Genomic DNA, 25822 nt, shown 5'->3' on the forward strand with positions numbered 1-25822 from the left:
TGTTAGGCAGGTAACTCTTTATCCACAATTTAGCAGGGGTTTAAAGCCATGACACCTCTGTGTTCTGTTAGGCAGGTAACTCTTTATCCACATTATAGCAGGGGTGTAAAGCCATAACACCCTCTGTGTTCTGTTAGGCAGGTAACTCTGTTTATCCACATTATAGCAGGGGGTGTAAAGCCATGACACACTCTGTGTTCTGTTAGGCAGGTAACTCTTTATCCACATTATAGCAGGGGGGTGTAAAGCCATGACACCCTCTGTGTTCTGTTAGGCAGGTAACTCTTTATCCACATTATAGCAGGGGGTGTAAAGCCATAACACCCTCTGTGTTCTGTGTTCTGTTAGGCAGGTAACTCTTTATCCACATTATAGCAGGGGATGTAAACTCTGTGCCATGACACACCTCTGTGTTCTGTTAGGCAGGTAACTGTGTTCTTTATCCACATTATAGCAGGGGTGTAAAGCCATAACACCCTCTGTGTTCTGTTAGGCAGGTAACTCTTTATCCACATTATAGCAGGGGTGTAAAGCCATAACACATACATTTTTCCTGCAGCAGACTATGATCGATAATGGGAGAAGCTGCAATGAAGTCCAACAAAACAGCCCCCACAATCTATTTATCATCAATTTATCTCAGCCAATCATCAGTCATTTGTGTAAGTGATGTGCATGTTGAGTGTCCTTCCCAATAAGCGTGTTGAAAGTCTGTTGTCAATTGTGACCCATTTCAGGAAACTAGGCCTTCTGGAACATGTGAACTTTCATGTGCCTTAATAACAAACATGTATGCCGTCTGTAAATACAAATACAATTGATAAATTACGAGCCTTATTGGTTAAGCCACAGAAAAAGGCAGCAATCTTCCAACTAGCCGTGATTGGCTGAGATAATGAGTGGGCTGGAAATGCCGAGAGAGGATTTCAGATTGGTCTTCCATATGGAGGGCTTCTGTATATTTGAGCTGGTCAGTCTGTTGGTAATACTGTCGAACGTGGCTTTTTATGAAATGTATCGTGTAGTGGAGATGCATAATTGTTGCTCTCTACTTTCTGAGGATCAAGTTTTAAAATCAGTGTAATTAGAGTATGATAGCTAAAGAGATGGGGAAAACACCTGTCTCCGGATTACATCTTCAAACTAAGGGCAACCGTGGGTATGGCATCCCTGATAGGAGACGCATCCATCATGCATGATGATGTATACGGGTAAGATAGTCTAGTATTAGCTAGCTACATTTTCAGATATCACACGTTTCTAAATTTGACAGAAAGTGGTTTATTTTCAAGTTAAAGTGTACTGTTAGCTAGCTAGCTAACGTTAGCTGACTGGCTCACTAGCTAACGTCACGAGTATGGCTATTATTCGTATCCCAGAGCCGTTGGCTTTGCTTGTTTGAGCCTAATGTTAGCTAGCTAACATTGAACATGGTTGTTTAGCTCCCAGCAGATTGTTGAGCAGATTCATGCAGGATAGTAACAACATGATTTGGCACTATATTCATTGTTGTTTAACTCGCTAACGTTAGCTGGCTGGCTTGTTAGCTAACATTACGTGACGTGTGTGATCTTACATGTTGTTTACCTAGCTAGGTTCATTGTTTACCTAGCTAGGTTCATTGTTTACCTAGCTATGTTCATTGTTTACCTAGCTAGCTAGCTACATGTCTTAACTTGTTGAGTGTAGGGGCAGAATTTTCTTTTTAAAAAACGTACCCATTTGTAACAGCCTTTTTCTCAGCCCCAGAAACTAGAATATGCATATAAATTGTCAGATTAGGATAGACAACACTCTAAAGTTTCCAAAACTGTAAAAATATTGTCTGTGAGTACCACAGAACTGATATTGCAGGTGAAAGCCTGAGGAAAATCCAATCAGGAAGTGCCTCTTATTTTGAAACCTCTGTGTTCCTATGCATGCCTATCCTCCATTTAAAGGAATATCAGCCAGATTCATTTGTCTGTGGCTTCCCTAAGGTGTCAACAGTCTTTAGACATAGTTTCAGGCTTTTATTTAGAAAATGAGCATGAAGGATCACATTGCGCAAGTGGAGAGGTGGGGGCTCTCAGAGTGAGTTTGTGCGCAATTGAGTAAAGCCGGCATTGTTCCTCCCGCTGTTATGGAAAAAGCTACACACTGATATATTATTGAATATTTATTTTAAAACTACCTGAAGATTGATTATAAAAAAACATTTGACATGTTTCTGTGGACATTATAGATATTATTTGGAATATACGTCTGCATTGTGGTGACCGCTCTTTCCTGTGGATTTCTGAACATAACACGACAAACAAACGTCGGTATTTTGGGTATAAAAATAATCTCTATGGAACAAAAGGAACATTTGTTATGTAACAAGTAGTCTCGTGAGTGAAAAACGATGATGATCAAAGGTAAACATTTTTTAAATTGCTTTTCTGATTTTCGTGACCAAGCTACTTAATGCTTAGTGTACATAATGCTATGCTGTGCTATCGATAAATTTACACAAATGCTTGGATTGCTTTCGCTGTAAAGCATAATTTCAAAATCTGAGACGAAAGGTGGATTAACAAAAGGCTAAGCTGTGTTTTCCTATATTGCACTTGTGATTTCATGAATATTAATATTTTCTAGTAATATTATTTGACTGTGATGCTATGCTATTCAGCGGTTGCTGATGACAATTATCCCGCTACTGGGATGGGTAGCGTCAACAAATGAAGCTAAAGTATACAACACCCGTTGAATATGGCCGCTGTCAGTAAACGTCTGAAAAAAGCGTAATGAAATTGTTGCCAGCAGAGCTGGTTGGGCTGTTTCCATGTTATCCAGAGGTAAACAAATCATCGGCCAGAGCATCAAGTGGGCGCTCTGACCGTTATATAAAATATCCCCATAGTCTAGAAATATGTAGCTAATACTAGCCTCCTTCTGGCTTCAAAAGAAAAACAGGCCTTATTCAGAAAATAAAATCCCAACTTCAGCTTCAATTTTTTGTAAGTTGTTGAATATACAATTTAAAAGAGAGGCCATCATCAATTAAAATTCCAATATATTTATATGAGGTTACAACCTCAATCTCCTTGCCCTGACAGGTAGTATCCAAGATATTTATATGAGGTTACAACTCAATCTCCTTGCCCTGACAGGTAGTAATAGGTTTGTATGTGACACATGTAGAAGTAGATGACAATGCATCAAACAGTGAGACCAAAACAAAGATCTACACACATACAAGAGGCATTTCTCACTCAATTGACCTGATGTTGTGATGTATTTCTTTAAGCCACTCAATAGGTCTACCCTCATTATTGGAATCACTTCACCGTCTGACCCACAAACTCAATTCAACATGGTTGGCTGAAGTCATTACACAGATGTAACTATTCTAAAGTCACATAGATAATAAACTGATGCTATTTCAATATGGAGCTTAAGGTTATGTGTTTTTTAGCATGGCAACAAAGACCGTTGGTTCTAAACATTGCACAATAAACTGGGAGAATTCATCATTTTGCAGGTACAGTATCTGTCTTTATTTCAAGTGTTGGTGATCATAACAGACAGTGTGTTAAGGTAAGAGACAGACAGTGTGTTAAGGTAAGAGACAGACAGTGTGTTAAGGTAAGAGACAGACAGTGTGTTAGGGTAAGAGACAGACACTGTGTTAGGTAAGAGACAGACAGTGTGTTAAGGTAAGAGACAGACAGTGTGTTAAGGTAAGAGACAGACAGTGTGTTAAGGTAAGAGACAGACAGTGTGTTAGGGTAAGAGACAGACAGTGTGTTAGGGTAAGAGACAGACAGTGTGTTAGGGTAAGAGACAGACAGTGTGTTAGGGTAAGAGACAGACAGTGTGTTAGGGTAAGAGACAGACAGTGTGTTAGGGTAAGAGACAGACAGTGTGTTAAGGTAAGAGACAGACAGTGTGTTAAGGTAAGAGACAGACAGTGTGTTAAGGTAAGAGACAGACAGTGTGTTAGGGTAAGAGACAGACAGTGTGTTAAGGTAAGAGACAGACAGTGTGTTAAGGTAAGAGACAGAGATAGTTAAATGATGGGTCATATAATCCCCACTGCAGTCAGGGTTCTGTTGCTATGGCAACACTGCACTTCAGAGTAGATCTGAGATCTTCTGTATCCTGCTGCACCTTCTAATCTCTGAAGACCCAAACACAAACCCTACTTAAAAAAAGACCCCCCCTCTCCCTTATAAATGGAATATGTACATGTGCTGGAAATGTTTGTATGGCAATAATTGTTATTGAAAAATCCGATTTTACAATTGTGTTAGAAATTATTGAGGGGCTGGTCTGATCTTCATGGTGATGGCTTTCAGGGAGTATGTATAGCCTTTCCATGAATTCCAGTTGATGCCAATACCAAAGGTAGACTCGCCCATGCATATATCCCATTGGGGTTAGTAGCATGGCAGTTGGTGTACCAAAATCCTCCGTAGTACAACCGGGCACAGTTGGAGTCGCCAAGGTCCTGGTCTTTATCTGACGTTGTAAATTTGTGACCATTGTGAAAACCCAGAGAATCTCCTGAGGAAACAGAGGAGATAAATAAGGACTCTAGGTAACTTCATGATAATACTTCCACCAGCTTTAGGTATGAACTAGTGATGCACCGATATGACATTTCTGGCCGATACCAATATCCAATATGTTCCTTGCCCCAAAAAACCTGATGCAGATAACCAATATAAAACATGTTTGCAGCCTTTGAAGCATTCAGTTAAAGAGTTAACACACACACATGGGCGCAGCGGTCTAAGGCCCTGCATCTCAGTGCAAGAGGCGTCACTACAGTCCCTGGTTCGAATCCAGGCTGTATCACATCCGGCTGTGATTGAGAGTCCCGTAGGGCGGAGCACAATTGTCCCAGCATCGTCCGGGTTTGGCCGGGTAGGCCGTCATTGTAAATAAGAATTTGTTCTTATAACGGACTTGCCTAGTGAAATAAAGGTTACACACAAACACCACACTGACCAAAAAGTTATTTTGTTGGCATTTACGTATGTCCCCATTACCAGAAAAACATCATCACAACCTATTTCTTTCACTTACTTGCTGTGCTGTTTCGTTGTTAATTTGTTCGGCGTTTTATTCTCAACCAGGATTTCTATGGAACGCCGTTTGGGTCTTTGCGTCAAAATATATACTATTTAACAAAATTTGACGTGTCAATTAAGTTTGTTGACCAATCAGGACCTGAATATGACTGCGCGTCACATAATAATTTAAGGTGTTCCTATTTTTTTTTACATAGTTATTACACATCACTCATATTGATTACACTATCACTCGTATTTCGTGTTACAAACAATATTCTTCCCCAAAAAACACGACATAATCTGTTTCAGTAGACATAGTTCGCTAGTTAACATCTATTTAAGTAGCTATAGTTCGCTAGCTAACATCTATTTAAGTAGCTATAGTTAGCAAGCTAACATCTATTTCAGTAGCTATAGTTACCTAGCTAACATCTATTTCAGTAGCTATAGTTACCTAGCTAACATCTATTTCAGTAGCTATAGTTCGCTAGCTAACATCTATTTCAGTAGCTATAGTTACCTAGCTAACATCTATTTCAGTAGCTATATTTTGCTACCTAACATCTGTTTCAGTAGCTATAGTTCGCTAGAAAACATCTATTTCAGTAGCTTTAATTAGCTAGCTAACTATATAGCTAGGTGTCATCATCTAAAATAACCCTAATTTGTAAGACAGATCTTATTTTATTATTCATCGGACCCATCTATGTGAAGCTAGCCACAATAAGGATTAACCACAATAGTGGACTTTGCGGTTAGCCTTCAAAATACAAGTATGGCATAATTCTACTATTTGTATTCATTTGCATCACTGTCAACAACAGACTTTTATTTTGAAAGCAAACCACAAATTCCACTATTGTGCCTAATCCTTATTGTGGCTAGCTTCACAACACATATCCAGTCCGGTAGAGCCTCACTAGACAGATGAAGCTAGCTGGCTGCTTATAACTTTAGCTTTGGGAGACAGGGTTAAGTAGCTGGCTGCTTATAACTTTAGCTTTGGGAGACAGGGTTAAGTAGCTGGCTGCTTATAACTTTAGCTTTGGGAGACAGGGTTAAGTAGCTGGCTGCTTATAACTTTAGCTTTGGGAGAAAGGGTTAAGTATCTGGCTAGCTATTTATTTTCATGAACTGAAGTTCCATTTCATTAGGCAAACAACAAGTGGCAACCTTGCTAATACTAACTCACGAGGATTCCTAAATCATTGCCAAGAATAATGAAAATGACTGCAGTTTCTACTGGTCATTGTTTTCAGGCTGGTTGTATTTTTTTCACCTTTATTTAACCAGGTAGGCAAGTTGAGAACAAGTTCTCATTTACAACTGCGACCTGGCCAAGATAAAGCATAGTAGTGTGAACAGACAACAACACAGAGTTACACATGGAGTAAACAATTAACAAGTCAATAACACTGTAGAAAAAAAAGAAGAAAAAAGAGAGTCTATATACATTGTGTGCAAAAGGCATGAGGAGGTTGGCGAATAATTACAATTTTGCAGATTAACACTGGAGTGATAAATGATCAGATGGTCATGTGCAGGTAGAGATACTGGTGTGCAAAAGAGCACAAAAGTAAATAAATAAAAACAGTATGGGGATGAGGTAGGTAGATTGGGTGGGCTATTTACCAATGGACTATGTACAGCTGCAGCGATCGGTTAGCTGCTCAGATAGCAGATGTTTGAAGTTGGTGAGGGAGATAAAAGTCTCCAACTTCAGCGATTTTTGCAATTCGATCCAGTCACAGGCAGCAGAGTACTGAACGAAAGGCGGCCAAATGAGGTGTTGGCTTTAGGATGATCAGTGAGATACACCTGCTGGAGCGAGTGCTACGGGTGGGTGTTGCCATCGTGACCAGTGAACTGAGATAAGGCGGAGCTTTACCTAGCATGGCCTTGTAGATGACCTGGAGCCAGTGGGTCTGGTGACGAATATGTAGCGAGGGCCCTACGACTAGAGCATACAGGTCGCAGTGGTGGGTGGTATAAGGTGCTTTAGTAACAAAACAGATGGCACTGTGATAAACTGCATCCAGTTTGCTGTGTTGGAAGCAATTTTGTAGATGACATCGCCGAAGTCGAGGATCGGTAGGATAGTCAGTTTTACTAGGGTAAGTTTGGCGGCGTGAGTGAAGGAGGCTTTGTTGCGAAATAGAAAGCCGACTCTAGATTTGATTTTAGATTGGAGATGTTTGATATGAGTCTGGAAGGAGAGTGTACAGTCTAGCTAGACACCTAGGTACTTATAGATGTCCACATATTCAAGGTCGGAACCATCCACGGTGGTGATGCTAGTTGGGCATGCGGGTGCAAGCAGCGAATGGTTGAAAAGCATGCATTTGATTTTACTTGCGTTTAAGAGCATTTGGAGGCCACGAAAGGAGTGTTGTATGGCATTGAAGCTCGTTTGGAGGTTAGATAGCACAGTGTCCAAGGAAGGGCCAGAAGTACACAGAATGTGTCGTCTGCGTAGAGGTGGATCAGGGAATTGCCCGCAGCAAGAGCAACATCATTGATATATACAGAGAAAAGAGTTGGCCCGAGAATTGAACCCTGTGCCACCCCCATAGTTCCATAGTATGTTGTGAAGCTAATAGCAGTGACGCTATTACTGTGTAATTTCGGTAGGGCAACATCTGAAAAATTTGAAGTTCCATTTTAATAGGCAAACCGACAAGTGGCAACCTAGCTAATACCAACTTCGGTTGGGCAACATCTGAAAAATAGCGCCTACTGGGTAGTGTGTACCGGTGCTCGACCAGTCGGCGAAAGCCAACATCACCCACTTACAAAGGACGGTTGATTGTCAAGGTCAATGAATTCCATTATCTTTGAGTCATCTCTCTGAAATGTTGTTATCCTTTCAAATGACTGCTGGACTTGTTGTCTGCTCGATCCACACAGCAGACATTGTGGGCGAGGTTAGGAATGCTTTGTTGCACGTGTAGCGCAACATTTTACGTGGCGTCATTACGTCATGTACCTACGTTATATAGGTTTATACGTCAGCTCTGACATCTGTTTTGCACATCAGCATTAAACTAGACATCAGGCCGCTACTGATGTTGTCATTTTTAGTTAATATCGGCCGATTCCGATATGTTCACCGATATATAGTGCATCCCTAGTAATGAACCCTTGTTGACAGATTTTCTTGCACTATTTTCCTTGTAATTTTCTCTGGTACTATATTCTGGTACTATACTCTTGTACTATGTTCTAGTGCTATGCTCATGGACTATATTATGGTACTATATTATGGTACTATATTCTGGTACTATATTCTAGTGCTATATTATGCCACTATATTCTGGTACTATACTCTTGTACTATGTTCTAGTGCTATGCTCATGGACTATATTATGGTACTATATTATGGTACTATATTCTGGTACTATAGTATAGTGCTATATTCTGGTACTATACTCTGGTACTATATTCTAGTGCTATATTATGGTACTATACTCTGGTACTATATTCTAGTGCTATATTATGCCACTATATTCTGGTACTATACTCTGGTAATTTATTCCAGTGCTATATTATGGTACTATACTCTGGTACTATACTCATGGACTATATTCCAATTTTATAGTATGGTACTATATTATGGTTATTAATTATTAATAATATTATTATATTATGGAAACACTTATCTCCCTCACTAGCTTTAAGCACCAACTGTCAGAGCAGCTCAAAGATTACTGCACCTGTACATAGCCCACCTATAATTTAGCCCAAACAACTACCTCTTTCCCAACTGTATTTTATTTATTTATTTATTTTGCTCCTTTGCACCCCATTATTTTTATTTCTACTTTGCACATTCTTCCATTGCAAAACTACCATTCCAGTGTTTTACTTGCTATATTGTATTTACTTTGCCACCATGGCCTTTTTTGCCTTTACCTCCTTCTCACCTCATTTGCTCACATCGTATATAGACTTGTTTATACTGTATTATTGACTGTATGTTTGTTTTACTCCATGTGTAACTGTGTCGTTGTATCTGTCGAACTGCTTTGTTTTTTTATCTTGGCCAGGTCACAATTGTAAATGAGAACTTGTTCTCAACTTGCCTACCTGGTTAAATAAAGGTGAAATAAATAACTACATAAATAAAATGGTACTATACTCTGGTACTATATTCTAGTGCTATATTATGGTACTATACTCTGGTACTATACTCTGATACTATATTCTGGTACTATACTCTGGTACTATATTCTAGTGCTATATTATGGTACTATACTCTGGTACTATATTCTAGTGCTATATTATGGTACTATACTCTGGTACTATATTCTAGTGCTATATTATGGTACTATACTCTGGTACTATATTCTAGTGCTATATTATGGTACTATACTCTGGTACTATACTCTGATACTATATTCTGGTACTATATTCTGGTACTGTACTCTTGGACTATATTCTTGTGCTATATTCTGGTACTATACTCTGGTGCTATATTCTGGTACTATATTCTGGTACTATACTCTGGTACTATATTCTGGTACTATATTCTGGTACTATATTCTGGTACTATATTCAGGTGCTATACTCTGGTACTATACTCTTGGACTATATTATGGTACTATAGTCTGGTACTATATTCTAGTGCTATATTCTGGTACTATACTCTGGTACTATATTCTAGTGCTATATTATGGTACTATACTCTGGTACTATATTCTAGTGCTATATTATGGTACTATACTCTGGTACTATACTCTGATACTATATTCTGGTACTATATTCTGGTACTGTACTCTTGGACTATATTCTTGTGCTATATTCTGGTACTATACTCTGGTGCTATATTCTGGTACTATATTCTGGTACTATACTCTGGTACTATATTCTGGTACTATATTCTGGTACTATATTCTGGTACTATATTCAGGTGCTATACTCTGGTACTATACTCTTGGACTATATTATGGTACTATAGTCTGGTACTATACTCTGGTGCTATATTCTGGTACATTTACTATATTCTGTTACTATACTCTGGTACTATACTCTTGGACTATATTCTGGTACTATATTCTGGTAGTATATTCTGGTACTATACTCTGGTACTATATTCTGGTACTATACTCTGGTACTATATTCTGGTACTATATTCTGGTACTATACTCTGGTACTATACTCTGGTGCTATATTCTGGTAGTATATTCTGGTACTATACTCTTGGACTATATTCTGGTACTATACTCTGGTGCTATATTCTGGTACTATACTCTGGTACTGTATTCTGGTACTGTATTCTGGTACTATACTCTGGTACTATATTCTGGTACTATACTCTGGTACTATATTCTGGTACTATACTCTTGGACTATATTCTGGTACTATACTCTGGTACTGTATTCTGGTACTATATTCTGGTACTATATTCTGATACTATACTCTGGTACTATATTCTGGTACTATATTTTTGTGCTATACCCTTGGACTATATTCTAGTGCTATCGTCTTGTACTATTGGACTATATTCTAGTGCTATATTATGGTACTATACTCTGGTACTATATTCTGGTACTATATTTTTGTACTATACCCTTGGACTATATTCTAGTGCTATATTCTTGTACTATACTCTTGGACTATATTCTGGTACTATATTCTTGGTCTATATTCTGGTACTACAGTATATTCTGGTTCTACAGTATATTATTGGACTATATTCTGGTACTACAGTATATTCTGGTTCTACAGTATATTATTGGACTATATTCTGGTACTATATTCTGGTACTACAGTATATTATTGGACTATATTCTGGTACTACAGTATATTCTGGTATTATATTCTGGTACTACAGTATATTATTGGACTATATTATGGTACTACAGTGTATTAATGGACTATATTCTGGTACTACAGTATATTATTGGACTATATTCTGGTACTACAGTATATTATTGGAATATATTCTGGTACTACAGTATATTATTGGACTATATTCTGGTACTACAGTATATTCTTGGACTATATTATGGTACTACAGTATATTAATGGACTATATTCTGGTACTACAGTATATTATTGGACTATATTCTGGTACTACAGTATATTATTGGACTATATTCTGGTACTACAGTATATTATTGGACTATATTCTGGTTCTACAGTATATTATTGGACTATATTCTGGTACTACAGTATATTATTGGACTATATTCTGGTACTACAGTATATTCTTGGACTATATTCTGGTTCTACAGTATATTATTGGACTATATTCTGGTACTACAGTATATTATTGGACTATATTCTGGTACTACAGTATATTATTGGACTATATTCTGGTACTACAGTATATTATTGGACTATATTCTGGTTCTACAGTATATTATTGGACTATATTCTGGTACTACAGTATATTCTTGGACTATATTCTGGTACTACAGTATATTATTGGACTATATTCTGGTTCTACAGTATATTCTGGTACTATATTCTGGTACTACAGTATATTATTGGACTATATTCTGGTACTACAGTATATTATTGGACTATATTCTGGTACTACAGTATATTCTTGGACTATATTCTGGTACTACAGTATATTATTGGACTATATTCTGGTTCTACAGTATATTCTGGTACTATATTCTGGTACTACAGTATATTATTGGACTATATTCTGGTACTACAGTATATTATTGGACTATATTCTGGTACTACAGTATATTCTTGGACTATATTATGGTACTACAGTATATTAATGGACTATATTCTGGTACTACAGTATATTATTGGACTATATTCTGGTACTACAGTATATTATTGACTATATTCTGGTACTACAGTATATTATTGGACTATATTCTGGTTCTACAGTATATTATTGGACTATATTCTGGTACTACAGTATATTATTGGACTATATTCTGGTACTACAGTATATTCTTGGACTATATTCTGGTTCTACAGTATATTATTGGACTATATTCTGGTACTACAGTATATTATTGGACTATATTCTGGTACTACAGTATATTATTGGACTATATTCTGGTACTACAGTATATTATTGGACTATATTCTGGTTCTACAGTATATTATTGGACTATATTCTGGTACTACAGTATATTCTTGGACTATATTCTGGTACTACAGTATATTATTGGACTATATTCTGGTTCTACAGTATATTCTGGTACTATATTCTGGTACTACAGTATATTATTGGACTATATTCTGGTACTACAGTATATTATTGGACTATATTCTGGTTCTACAGTATATTATTGGACTATATTCTGGTACTACAGTATATTATTGGACTATATTCTGGTTCTACAGTATATTATTGGACTATATTCTGGTACTACAGTATATTATTGGACTATATTCTGGTACTACAGTATATTCTTGGACTATATTCTGGTACTACAGTATATTATTGGACTATATTCTGGTTCTACAGTATATTCTGGTACTATATTCTGGTACTACAGTATATTATTGGACTATATTCTGGTACTACAGTATATTATTGGACTATATTCTGGTTCTACAGTATATTATTGGACTATATTCTGGTACTACAGTATATTATTGGACTATATTCTGGTTCTACAGTATATTATTGGACTATATTCTGGTACTACAGTATATTATTGGACTATATTCTGGTACTACAGTATATTCTTGGACTATATTCTGGTACTACAGTATATTCTTGGACTATATTCTGGTACTACAGTATATTCTTGGACTATATTCTGGTACTACAGTATATTCTTGGACTATATTCTGGTACTACAGTATATTCTTGACTATATTCTGGTACTACAGTATATTCTTGGACTATATTCTGGTACTACAGTATATTCTTGGACTATATTCTGGTACTACAGTATATTCTTGGACTATATTCTGGTACTACAGTATATTATTGGACTATATTCTGGTTCTACAGTATATTATTGGACTATATTCTGGTACTACAGTATATTATTGGACTATATTCTGGTTCTACAGTATATTATTGGACTATATTCTGGTACTACAGTATATTATTGGACTATATTCTGGTACTACAGTATATTCTTGGACTATATTCTGGTACTACAGTATATTCTTGGACTATATTCTGGTACTACAGTATATTCTTGGACTATATTCTGGTACTACAGTATATTCTTGGACTATATTCTGGTACTACAGTATATTCTTGGACTATATTCTGGTACTACAGTATATTCTTGGACTATATTCTGGTACTACAGTATATTCTTGGACTATATTCTGGTACTACAGTATATTCTTGACTATATTCTGGTACTACAGTATATTATTGGACTATATTCTACAGTATATTCTGGTTATTCTTGGACTATATTCTGGTACTACAGTATATTCTGGTTCTACAGTATATTCTTGGACTATATTCTGGTACTACAGTATATTATTGGACTATATTCTGGTTCTACAGTATATTCTTGGACTATATTCTGGTTCTACAGTATATTATTGGACTATATTCTGGTTCTACAGTATATTATTGGACTATATTCTGGTACTACAGTATATTATTGGACTATTTTATTAGACTTTTATTCTTTGGTTATTTTTTCTTGGACAATATAAATTGTCACCCACCTGCTCCGCCATCTTTAAATGACCCCAGTGTTAGCAGGTATCCTTCAGCCTCTGGTCCAACGGAGAAGGAAGAGTACTGAGCATAGACCTTATTCCCCTCAAAGTCCTCCATGTCCACCCTCAGCTCATAGGTTCCTTTCATAGTCATGAGATGCATTGTCTCCAGCCCTGGAGAATGAGATCAGCATAGCAGTTCATTGTGTTGTCTGAATACAATGACAAATGGCCTTGAATGAACTAGGACAAACCGGATGAAGTCAGTGGTAGAACAAGGTTCTAGGAGGAGATCGTTCTGTTGGCTAGAAGTTAAACCAGTTCCTACCCAGCCAGTACTCTCCAGCTGCGCTCCCAAAACCACTCTTGTACTGATCCCACTTCCTGTAGAAGTTCACTGATCCATCCTGTCGCCTCTGAATCAGCTGATTTAGAGAGAGATTGTTTCATTGACAGATTAAGATAAAAAAGTTTAATTGACAGATTAAGAGAGAGAGATTGTTTAATTGACAGATTAAGAGAGAGATATTGTTTAATTGACAGATTAAGAGAGAGAGATTGTTTAATTGACAGATTAAGAGAGAGAGAGAGATTGTTTAATTGACAGATTAAGAGAGAAAGATATTGTTTAATTGACAGATTAAGAGAGAGAGAGAGATTGTTTGATAAACAGATTAAGAGAGAGAGAGAGATTGTTTAATTAACAGATTAAGAGAGAGAGAGATTGTTTAATTAACAGATTAAGAGAGAGAGAGATTGTTTGATAAACAGATTAGGAGAGAGAGAGATTGTTTAATTAACAGATTAAGAGAGAGAGATTGTTTAATTAACAGATTAAGAGAGAGAGAGAGATTGTTTAATTAACAGATTAGGAGAGAGAGAGATTGTTTAATTAACAGATTAAGAGAGAGAGAGAGAGATTGTTTAATTAACAGATTAGGAGAGAGAGAGAGAGATTGTTCATGGTAAATTAGTCTTTAAGTGTATTTCAATACCACACATTGAAACTGACCGTCCACTTTCCTCGATATGCACTTTCCAACCCCATGTCACAGAAGACCTGGACAGGTGAGGTAGGTCCTGCAGGGTAGATGGTGTAGACCCCGTTTTGTCCAGAACCTGATCTATAGACCTCATCACAGTCCACTGGATGCAGGGAGGACTGTGCCATCACGGGGACCATTAGAGCCAGCAGCAAGATGGACTGCAGCAGAGGGTAGATGGATACAGCAGTTTAATACAAAAACTGTCTAGTGTTGGTTCATTTGTAGTTATTATGGATACATTTATTATGCCAAAGCAGCAGCTACTCTTCCTGGGGTCCAGCAAAATAAGGCAGTTTATACAGTTTTAAAACATTACAATACATTCACAGATTTCACAACACACTGTGTGCCCTCAGGCCCCTACTCCACCACTACCACATATCTACAGTACTAAATCCATGTGTTGGTATAGTGAAAATGTTGTCTGTGTGTGTGTGTGTGTGTGTGTAAATGTGTGTGTGTGTGTGTGTTGTGTGTGTGTGTGTGTTTGTGTGTGTGTGTGTGTGTGTGTGTGTGTGTGTGTGTGTGTGTGTGTGTGTGTGTGTGTGTGTGTGTGTGTGTGTGTGTGTGTGTGTGTGTGTGTGTGTGTGTGTGTGTGTGTGTGTGTGTGTGTGTGCGTGCGTGTGTGTGTGTGTGTATGCCTGTGTCTGTGCCAGTGTTTGTGTTTCTCCACAGTCCCAGCAGTTCCATAAGGTGTTTTTTATCTGTTTAAAAAATCTGATTCCACTGCTACATCAGTTACCTGATGTGGAATAGAGTTCCATGTAGTAATGGCTCTATGTAGTACTGTGGAATAGAGTTCCATGTAGTTATGGCTCTATGTAGTACTGTGGAATAGAGTTCCATGTAGTCATGGCTCTATGTAGTACTGTGGAATAGAGTTCCATGTAGTCGTACTGTGCGCCTCCCATAGTCTGTTCTGGACTTGGGGACTGTGAAGAGACCTCGTGGCATGTATTGTGGGGTATACATGGGTGTCTGAGCTGTGCGCCAGTAATTCAGACAGACAGCTCAGTGCATTTAACATGTCAATAGCTTTCATAAATTAAAATAGTGATGAAGTCAATCTCCTCCACTTTCAGCCAGGAGAGATTGACATGCATATTATTAATATTAGCTCTCTGTGTATATCCAAGGGCCAGCCGTGCTGCCCTGTTCTGAGCCAATTGCAATTTTCCTAAGTTCCTCTTTGTTGCACCTGACCACACGGCTGAACAGTAGTCCAGGTGCGACAAAACTAGGTCCTGTAGGACCTGCCTTGTTGATAGTGTTGTTAAGAAGGTAGAAACTAGGGCCTGTAGGACCTGCCTTGTTGATAGTGTTGTTAAGAAGGTAGAAACTAGGGCCTGTAGGACCTGCCTTGTTGATAGTGTTGTTAAGAAGGTAGAAACTAGGCCTGTAGGACCTGCCTTGTTGATAGTGTTGTTAAGAAGGTAGAAACTAGGGCCTGTAGGACCTACCTTGTTGATAGTGTTGTTAAGAAGGCAGAGCAGCGCTTGATTATAGACAGACTTCTCCCCATCTTAGCTACTACTGCACCAATATGTTTTGACCATGACAGTTTACAATCTAGGGTTACTCCAAGCAGTTTAGTCAACTTAACTTCCACATGATTTATTACAAGATTTAGTTGAGGTTTAGGGTTTAGTGAGTGTTTTGTTCCAAATACAATACTTTTAGTTTTAGAAATATCTGCATCTGGTTGCTCCTCATTACACACCACAGACCAGCAGCATCTGGTTGCTCCTCATTACACACCACAGACCAGCAGCGTCTGGTTGCTCCTCATTACACACCACAGACCAGCAGCGTCTGGTTGCTCCTCATTACACACCACAGACCAGCATCAAATATTATTTACATCAATAGCATACACTATATTAGGCCCAGCCTGTCCTCTTATACACTATCTTAGGCCCAGCCTGTCCTCTTATACACTATATTAGGCCCAGCCTGTCCTCTTATACACTATATTAGGCCCAGCATCAGCCTGTCCTCTTATACACTATATTAGGCCCAGCCTGACCTCTTATATACTATATTAGGCCCAGCCTGTCCTCTTATACACTATATTAGGCCCAGCCTGACCTCTTATACACTATATTAGGCCCAGCCTGTCCTCTTATACACTATATTAGGCCCAGCCTGTCCTCTTATACACTATATTAGGCCCAGCCTGTCCTCTTATACACTATATTAGGCCCAGCCTGTCCTCTTATACACTATATTAGGCCCAGCCTGTCCTCTTATACACTATATTAGGCCCAGCATCAGCCTGTCCTCTTATACACTATATTAGGCCCAGACTGTCCTCTTATACACTATATTAGGCCCAGCCTGTCCTCTTATACACTATATTAGGCCCAGCATCAGCCTGTCCTCTTATACACTATATTAGGCCCAGCCTGTCCTCTTATACACTATATTAGGCCCAGCCTGACCTCTTATATACTATATTAGGCCCAGCCTGTCCTCTTATACACTATATTAGGCCCAGCCTGTCCTCTTATACACTATATTAGGCCCAGCCTGTCCTCTTATACACTATATTAGGCCCAGCCTGTCCTCTTATACACTATATTAGGCCCAGCCTGTCCTCTTATACACTATATTAGGCCCAGCATCAGCCTGTCCTCTTATACACTATATTAGGCCCAGCCTGTCCTCTTATACACTATATTAGGCCCAGCCTGACCTCTTATATACTATATTAGGCCCAGCCTGTCCTCTTATACACTATATTAGGCCCAGCTTGTCGTCTTATACACTATATTAGGCCCAGCATCAGCCTGTCCTCTTATACACTATATTAGGCCCAGCCTGTCCTTTTATACACTATATTAGTCCCAGCATGACCTCTTATACACTATATTAGGCCCAGCCTGACCTCTTATATACTATATTAGGCCCAGTCTGTCCTCTTATACACTATATTAGGCCCAGCCTGTCCTCTTATACACTATATTAGGCCCAGCTTGACCTCTTATATACTATATTAGGCCCAGCCTGTCCTCTTATACACTATATTAGGCCCAGCCTGTCCTCTTATACACTATATTAGGCCCAGCTTGACCTCTTATATACTATATTAGGCCCAGCCTGTCCTCTTATACACTATATTAGGCCCAGCCTGTCCTCTTATACACTATATTAGGCCCAGCCTGTCCTCTTATACACTATATTAGGCCCAGCCTGTCCTCTTATACACTATATTAGGCCCAGCCTGTCCTCTTATACACTATATTAGGCCCAGCCTGTCCTCTTATACACTATATTAGGCCCAGCCTGTCCTCTTATACACTATATTAGGCCCAGCCTGTCCTCTTATACACTATATTAGGCCCAGCCTGTCCTCTTATACACTATATTAGGCCCAGCCTGTCCTCTTATACACTATATTAGGCCCAGCCTGTCCTCTTATACACTATATTAGGCCCAGCCTGTCCTCTTATACACTATTATAATAATAATAATAATTAGGCCAGCCTGTTAGCAGATACACTTAGCCTGCCACAAAGCGACCTCTTACAGTCATGTGGCCCAGCCTACTTTCTACTAAAGGTGGTATCTTAACACTATACTAGGCCCAGCCTGTCCTCTTATACACTAGTGCCATGCCCTACCAACTGATACACAGGACCAGCCTGTCCTCTTATACACTATATTAGGCCCCAGCCTGTCCTCTTATACACTATATTAGGCCCAGCCTGTCCTCTTATACACTATATTAGGCCCAGCCTGTCCTCTTATACACTATATTAGGCCCAGCATCAGGCTGTCCTCTTATATACTATATTAGGCCCAGCCTGTCCTCTTATACACTATATTAGGCCCAGCCTGTCCTCTTATACACTATATTAGGCCCAGCATCAGCCTGTCCTCTTATACACTATATTAGGCCCAGCCTGTCCTCTTATACACTATATTAGGCCCAGCCTGTCCTCTTATACACTATATTAGGCCCAGCCTGTCCTCTTATACACTATATTAGGCCCAGCCTGTCCTCTTATACACTATATTAGGCCCCAGCCTGTCCTCTTATACACTATATTAGGCCCAGCCTGTCCTCTTATACACTATATTAGGCCCAGCCTGTCCTCTTATACACTATATTAGGCCCAGTATCAGCCTGTCCTCTTATATACTATATTAGGCCCAGCCTGTCCTCTTATACACTATATTAGGCCCAGCCTGTCCTCTTATACACTATATTAGGCCCAGCCTGTCCTCTTATACACTATATTAGGCCCAGTCCTCTTATCAGCCTGTCCTCTTATACACTATATTAGGCCCAGCCTGTCCTCTTATACACTATATTAGGCCCAGCCTGTCCTCTTATACAGCCTGTCCCTCATACAGTTTATATACACTAGGCCCAGCCTGTCCTCTTATACACTATATTAGGCCCAGCCTGTCCTCTTATACACTATATTAGGCCCAGCCTGTCCTCTTATACACTATATTAGGCCCAGCCTGTCCTCTTATACACTATATTAGGCCCAGCCTTTGGAACGTTAGTTTTCCTAGATATAGCTGTTATATTGTGATCACTACATCCTATGGATTTGTATACTGCTTTCAAACAAATCTCTGCAGCATCAGTAAAGATGTGATCAATACATGTTGGTGATTTAATTCCTGTGTTGTTTGTAAAATACCCTGGTAGGTTGACTAATAACCTGAACCAGGTTGCAGGCACTGGTTACAGTTTGAAGCTTTTTCCTGAGTGGGCAGCCTGATGAAAGACCGTCAATATTTAAATCCCCCAGAAAATATACTTCTCTGTTGATATCACAAACATTATCAAGCATTTCACACATATTATCCAGATACTGACTGTTAGCACTTGGTGGTCTATAGCAGCTTCCCACCAGAATGGGGCTTTTCATTAGAGACGCATGTCCTATATTGTCATTAGTATCTCTGAATGCTGTTTTCTGATCATTCTTATAATACTGTGGTTTATTAATACATACCATCGTTGTTGTGATAGATGTCTGTTTGCCTTTGAAGGAAACTTCAGAATAGTATGTTGAATGGGTGCCCTGTAAGAAAAGGGAGCTCATTTACTACAGTATTGTTCGGGTCTCCAGCTGTTGGTGAAATACTAACACTTACACAGTCACTCTGTCTCACTATGACTATTGACATTTTACTGTGTTAACAAGCAGGATTCTAGTTAGGTCCTATGATGACTGAACAGATCGGACAATGTTACATTAGGCACCAGGAAAACCTCCCTTCCCAATTGTTTTATTTGAAATGATTTGTGATCAGTTAAGAATAGTGAGAGACATGCATGAGCTCACCTGTATCAGTGGCAGATGTCAGTGTCTTCATGAGCTGTTTGTCCCCACTAAGATGCACACCTCTTTTATAAAGACAGCCCAGAGCATGTTGCAACACTCAGTACTTTCTCTGGTCCACACCTCTTTTATAAAGACAGCCCAGAGCATGTTGCAACACTCAGTACTTTCCCTGGTCCCACACCTCTTTTATAAAGACAACCCAGAGCATATTGATAGGACAGGGTCATGATCTATCGATAGGACAGGGCCATGATCTATCGATAGTACAGACCCATGATCTATAAAAGACAACCCATGATCTATCGATAGGACAGGGCCATGATCTATTGATAGGACAGACCCATGATCTATCGATAGGACAGACCCATGATCTATCGATAGACAGACCCATGATCTATCGATAGGACAGGCCATGATCTATCGATAGGACAGGGCCATGATCTATCGATAGGACAGACCCATGATCTATCGATAGGACAGGCCATGATCTATCGATAGGACAGGGCCATGATCTATCGATAGGACAGGGCCATTATCTATTGATAGGACAGGGCCATGATCTATTGATAGGACAGATCCATGATCTATCGATAGGACAGGCCGATGATCTATCGATAGGACAGGCCCATGATCTATTGATAGGACAGGGCCATTATCTATTGATAGGACAGGGCCATGATCTATTGATAGGACAGGGCCATGATCTATTGATAGGACAGGGCCATGATCTATCGATAGGACAGACCCATGATCTATCGATAGGACAGACCCATGATCTATCGATAGGACAGGGCCATGATCTATCGATAGGACAGACCCATGATCTATCGATAGGACAGGGCCATGATCTATCGATAGGACAGGGCCAGACCCATGATCTATCGATAGGACAGGCCCATGATCTATTGATAGGACAGGCCCATGATCTATCGATAGGACAGGCCCATGAACTATTGATAGGACAGGCCCATGAACTATTGATAGGACAGGCCCAAATAAAAATATATTTGGATTGACCTTTACCAATAAAATGAGTTATTACATGTATTTAATGTTTGGCTGGTTGGGTGCCTAGCATCTTGAATTAAATTGCACTGTCTCAAAGAGAGGGAGGCATTTCACTGTCTCAAAGAGAGGGAGGCATTTCACTGTCTCAAAGAGAGGGAGGCATTTCACTGTCTCAAAGAGAGGGAGGCATTTCACTGTCTCAAAGAGAGGGAGGCATTTCACTGTCTCAAAAAGAGAGGCATTTCACTGGAGGAGGCATTTCACTGTCTCAAAGAGAGGGAGGAATTTCACTGTCTCAAAGAGAGGGAGGCATTTCACTGTCTCAAAGAGAGGAGGCATTTCACTGTCTCAAAGAGAGGGAGGCATTTCACTGTCTCAAAGAGAGGGAGGCATTTCACTGTCTCAAAGAGAGGGAGGCATTTCACTGTCTCAAAGAGAGGGAAGCATTTCAAAATATCAGAATGAATTACTGCTGACTGCATTGATTCAATTAATTAGGCTGGCGGCTGTTTATGCTGCCAGACAGTGGTTACTACCAGCCCAGTCGTGTCCAGTCCAGCAGTGGGTTGAGGGACCAGACCAAGCGGACTGATCAGGCAGCTCTCCATAATAAGTCTTCCCTAAGCTGGACCAGTTGACTTTGTGCTCAACTTCCCGGCATGGCAGACTGGTTCTCTATAGTGGTGGGTGGCTGAGCCGGGACGAGTGGGACTCGCTGACTGACTGGCTGGCTTACTGGCTGACTGGTTGACTAACTGGCAGACTGACTGGTTGACTACAAGGCTGTCTGGCTGGCTGACTGACTGACTGACTGGCTGTGGACTGCATTGTATAGAGAAAAGAGCTGATTAACCATATGACAATAGGACTTGTGCAGAACAGATTCCAGACAGGGGAGGCCAGCAGGGCCGGTCCAAACCAGCTGATTTTGCGCTGCTATTTTGGTCCCCCTACGGATCATGCTGCACAGAGTGACTTGCGCCTACAAATATGGTAAGTGAGGGAGAGATCCCCAGCTCAGCTATGTAGAGGTGCTGTCTGTGGAGACAGCTGGGGAAAGGCTAGTGGTCACAGCACCGGTATTACTGTCAGGGAGCTGTGAGGCTAGGTACTGTCAGGGAGCTGTGAGGCTGGGGAGCTGTGAAGCTAGATACTGTCAGGGAGCTGTGAAGCTAGATACTGTCAGGGAGCTGTGAAGCTAGATACTGTCAGGGAGCTGTGAGGCTGGGGAGCTGAGAAGCTAGATACTGTCAGGGAGCTGTGAGGCTGGGGAGCTGTGAAGCTAGATGCTGTCAGGGAGCTGTGAAGCTAGTGTCAGGGAGCTGTGAAGCTAGGATACTGTCAGGGAGCTGTGAAGCTAGATACTGTCAGGGAGCTGTGAGGCTAGTAGTGTCATGGAGCTGTGAGACTAGGTAGTGTCAGGTAGCTGTGAGGCTGGGGAGCTGTGAAGCTAGATGCTGTGAGGCTAGGTAGTGTCAGGGAACTGTGAAGCTAGGTACTGTCAGGGAGCTGTGAGGCTGGGGAGCTGTGAAGCTAGGTAGTGTCAGGGAGCTGTGAAGCTAGGTAGTGTCAGGGAGCTGTGAGGCTAGGTAGTGTCAGGGAGCTGTGAGGCTTGGTACTGTCAGGGAGCTGTGAGACTAGGTAGTGTCAGGGAGCTGTGAAGCTAGGTAGTGTCAGGGAGCTGTGAAGCTAGATACTGTCAGGGAGCTGTGAAGCTAGGTAGTGTCAGGGAGCTGTGAAGCTAGGTAGTGTCAGGAAGCTGTGAGGCTAGGTAATGTCAGGGAGCTGTGAAGCTAGATACTGTCAGGGAGCTGTGAGGCTAGGCAGTGTCAGGGAGCTGTGAGGCTAGGTAGTGTCAGGTTGAGACCAGTGTTAGCAGGCTAGGTGGTGTCAGGTTGAGACCAGTGTTAGCAGGCTAGGTGGTGTCAGGTTGAGACCAGTGTTAGCAGGCTAGGTAGTATCAGGTTGAGACCAGTGTTAGCAGGCTCTGTAGTGTCAGGTTGAGACCAGTGTTAGAGGCTAGGTAGTATCAGGGAGACCAGTGTTAGCAGGCTAGGTAGTATCAGGTTGAGACCAGTGTTGCAGGCTAGTATCAGGTTGAGACCAGTGTTAGCAGGCTAAGTAGTGTCAGGTTGAGACCAGTGTTAGCAGGCTGGGTAGTATCAGGTTGAGACCAGTGTTAGCAGGCTAGGTAGTATCAGGTTAAGACCTGTTAGCAGGCTAGGTAGTATCAGGTTGAGACCAGTGTTAGCAGGCTAGGTAGTGTCAGGTTGAGACCAGTGTTAGCAGGCTGGGTAGTGTCAGGTTGAGACCAGTGTTAGCAGGCTAGGTAGTATCAGGTTGAGACCAGTGTTAGCAGGCTAAGTAGTGTCAGGTTGAGACCAGTGTTAGCAGGCTGGGTAGTATCAGGTTGAGACCAGTGTTAGCAGGCTAGGTAGTATCAGGTTAAGACCAGTGTTAGCAGGCTAGGTAGTGTCAGGTTGAGACCAGTGTTAGCAGGCTAGGTAGTGTCAGGTTGGGACCAGTGTTAGCAGGCTAGGTAGTGTCAGGTTGAGACCAGTGTTAGCAGGCTGGGTAGTATCAGGTTGAGACCAGTGTTGCAGGCTAGGTAGTGTCAGGTTAAGACCAGTGTTAGCAGGCTAGGTAGTCTCAGGGTTAAGACCAGTGTTAGCAGGCTAGGTAGTATCAGGTTGAGACCAGTGTTAGCAGGCTAGGTAGTGTCAGGTTAAGACCAGTGTTAGCAGGCTAGGTAGTCTCAGGGGTTAAGACCAGTGTTACATTTACATTTAAGTCATTTAGGAGCTGTCCAGAGCGGTTACAAATTGGTGCATTCACTTGTTAGCAGGCTAGGTAGTATCAGGTTGAGACCAGTGTTAGCAGGCTAGGTAGTATCAGGTTGGGACAAGTGTTAGCAGGCTAGGTAGTCTCAGGGGTTAAGACCAGTGTTAGCAGGCTAGGTAGTGTCAGGTTGAGACCAGTGTTAGCAGGCTAGGTAGTGTCAGGTTAAGACCAGTGTTAGCAGGCTAGGTAGTGTCGGGGTTAAGACCAGTGTTAGCAGGCTAGGTAGTCTCAGGGTTAAGACCAGTGTTAGCAGGCTAGGTAGTCAGGTTAGTGTCGGGGTTAGCCAGTGTTAGCAGGCTAGGTAGTCTCAGGGGTTAAGACCAGTGTTTGCAGGCTAGGTAGTATCAGGGGTTAAGACCAGTGTTAGCAGGCTAGGTAGTATCAGGGGTTAAGACCAGTGTTAGCAGGCTACGTAGTATCAGGTTGAGACCAGTGTTAGCAGGCTAGGTAGTGTCAGGTTGAGACCAGTGTTAGCAGGGTAGGTAGTATCAGGTTGAGACCAGTGTTAGCAGGCTAGGTAGTGTCAGGTTGAGACCAGTGTTAGCAGGCTAGGTAGTATCAGGTTGAGACCAGTGTAGCAGGCTAGGTAGTCTCAGGGGTTAAGACCAGTGTTAGCAGGCTAGGTAGTATCAGGTTAAGACCAGTGTTAGCAGGCTAGGTAGTCTCAGGGTTGAGACCAGTGTTAACAGGCTAGGTAGTCTCAGGGGTTAAGACCAGTGTTAGCAGGCTAGGTAGTCTCAGGGTTAAGACCAGTGTTAGCAGGCTAGGTAGTATCAGGTTGAGAGACCAGTGTTAGCAGGCTAGGTAGTGTCAGGTTGAGACCAGTGTTAGCAGGCTAGGTAGTGTCAGGTTGAGTCCAGTGTTAGCAGGCTAGGTAGTATCAGGTTGAGACCAGTGTTAGCAGGCTAGGTAGTGTCAGGTTGAGACCAGTGTTAGCAGGCTAGGTAGTGTCAGGTTGAGACCAGTGTTAGCAGACTAGGTAGTATCAGGTTGAGACCAGTGTTAGCAGGCTAGGTAGTATCAGGTTGAGACCAGTGTAGCAGGCTAGGTAGTCTCAGGTTGAGACCAGTGTTAGCAGGCTAGGTAGTGTCAGGTTGAGACCAGTGTTAGCAGGCTAGGTAGTGTCAGGTTGAGTCCAGTGTTAGCAGGCTAGGTAGTGTCAGGTTGAGACCAGTGTTAGCAGGCTAGGTAGTATCAGGTTGAGACCAGTGTTAGCAGGCTACGTAGTATCAGGTTGAGACCAGTGTTAGCAGGCTAGGTAGTATCAGGTTGAGACCAGTGTCCTAGCAGGCTAGGTAGTATCAGGTTGAGACCAGTGTTAGCAGGCTAGGTAGTATCAGGTTGAGACCAGTGTTAGCAGGCTAGGTAGTATCAGGTTGAGACCAGTGTTAGCAGGCTAGGTAGTATCAGGTTGAGACCAGTGTTAGCAGGCTAGGTAGTATCAGGTTGAGACCAGTGTTAGCAGGCTAGGTAGTATCAGGTTGAGACCAGTGTTAGCAGGCTAGGTAGTATCAGGTTGAGACCAGTGTTAGCAGGCTAGGTAGTATCAGGTTGAGACCAGTGTTAGCAGGCTAGGTAGTATCAGGTTGAGACCAGTGTTAGCAGGCTAGGTAGTATCAGGTTGAGACCAGTGTTAGCAGGCTAGGTAGTATCAGGTTGAGACCAGTGTTAGCAGGCTAGGTAGTATCAGGTTGAGACCAGTGTTAGCAGGCTAGGTAGTATCAGGTTGAGACCAGTGTTAGCAGGCTAGGTAGTATCAGGTTGAGACCAGTGTTAGCAGGCTAGGTAGTATCAGGTTGAGACCAGTGTTAGCAGGCTAGGTAGTATCAGGTTGAGACCAGTGTTAGCAGGCTAGGTAGTATCAGGTTGAGACCAGTGTTAGCAGGCTAGGTAGTATCAGGTTGAGACCAGTGTTAGCAGGCTAGGTAGTATCAGGTTGAGACCAGTGTTAGCAGGC

General features: G+C 41.1%; 1 pseudogene; it reads right to left on the minus strand.

Moving 5' to 3' along the window:
* Positions 1–3909: 3909 nt before the first annotated feature.
* On the minus strand, positions 3910–19741 carry LOC124022439 (annotated as a pseudogene).
* Between the last annotated feature and the right edge of the window lie 6081 nt (positions 19742–25822).

The sequence above is a fragment of the Oncorhynchus gorbuscha genome, unplaced genomic scaffold (genome assembly GCF_021184085.1).
Source record: "Oncorhynchus gorbuscha isolate QuinsamMale2020 ecotype Even-year unplaced genomic scaffold, OgorEven_v1.0 Un_scaffold_1390, whole genome shotgun sequence".
NCBI classification, from domain to species: Eukaryota; Metazoa; Chordata; class Actinopteri; order Salmoniformes; family Salmonidae; genus Oncorhynchus; species Oncorhynchus gorbuscha.